The sequence below is a fragment of the Acyrthosiphon pisum genome, chromosome A3 (genome assembly GCF_005508785.2).
Source record: "Acyrthosiphon pisum isolate AL4f chromosome A3, pea_aphid_22Mar2018_4r6ur, whole genome shotgun sequence".
Taxonomy (NCBI): Eukaryota; Metazoa; Arthropoda; class Insecta; order Hemiptera; family Aphididae; genus Acyrthosiphon; species Acyrthosiphon pisum.
In genome coordinates this window covers 37,072,527-37,073,995 of record NC_042496.1, presented here as the reverse complement: position 1 = coordinate 37,073,995, position 1,469 = coordinate 37,072,527, and positions in this window count along the sequence as shown.

The following is a 1,469-nucleotide window of genomic DNA, read 5'->3' as shown; positions in this document are numbered from 1 at the left end:
TATATATGTACACATATTGCTTTATTATATAAGATTCTTATATCTCAATATCTAATATAGTCTACTCTACTATATTATAATATGGGTGTCGGAGCAATTTAAAATAATATGAATAGTAAGGGCATTGCGCTCTACTGATGGTAGGGAGAAGGCCAGTTGCGATCGTACGCCACCACCAGATAACGCAGTGCTAGACGGCTGTCTCCGCGGCTATAGGCAGTATTTAACTAGCTCGTTCTAACCTGTGATTACCAATGTCAATGTGCTAAGTATATATAAAACCAAAACTACTTACTTCGTTGTGAGACGCTCGCGGTAGCTGGCGTCAGACCAGCCGTACGGCAGACCTCTAGCTCAGCTAGTTCAGTGTTCATTTGATGCATTTCATGTGCTATATATAAAGTGTTAAAAGCGTTCTCCATAAATAATTGCTTCACTGTGCAAATGTGGTCCACCGCGGGCCGCGCACCGGAGCAGTCTTAACGTCCGGCTAACCGCAAATCCGTCTCACACAAAATTTTTTTTGATTTTAGTCCCATTTTTTTTTTCACTCACCAGCGATGTAAAAACCGTAAAAGCGTACAATTATAATTGATGTTATTGTTTATCCCATTTCGATAATATTTATGACGTACCTAGGTAGGTTTATAGGGACACTTTTTCCTAAACATGTTATATAATGTTTTTAAACGTTGAATTGTATTTATTAAATATTAATTATTTAATTATTCTTATCATAATATTAAGAATACTTATTGTTGAAGTACACAGATATACACAAGCTAAAGGTTTATAATAATAAGATTGGATGTGTACATATATAGGTACCTATATTTATATAAAATGTATTATCTAATGTATCTTACCTACCTAATGTATTATACCTATTGGCTATTATATTATATTGTAATATAGGAACCTAATAATAAGTAAAATGATACATACACAATAGGTAGTGGTACAATGCGAAAATTCATAATATAAATTAACTAGTAACTAGGACTATAGTAACTTACTGTATGTCTGTATAGATACAACACAGGACAATAATTAATATATTATTATGCTGTTAGCACCGCAAACAAGGCGTAGAGTTTGTGTTCAATGTTGACAATGTTGTGTATCAGTGTTGTCCATATTCATGTAACCGTTCAAAATCTCAAATTCTAATATCTATTTTTCTGTTTTTCCATTGCGTAATATGTTTAATTTTATAAGTGCAAGTCACCAAATGTTCATGTTTTTCTATGCGTTGTGCTGTGTTACGCTGGCACACTTGTAAAACCTGACACAGCCTTCAATCATTTTTCCACAATTTATGATTAATAATATTTATACCTATTGCATTTTAAACCTCGAACCGAACAGGCGGTCGAATGTAAGGTATATATCTAGTCAGTAGTCACGTAGTCACATTGAATATAATTTTATTTTCATGTTGTGAGTAATTTTTAATTTTAAAATTTATT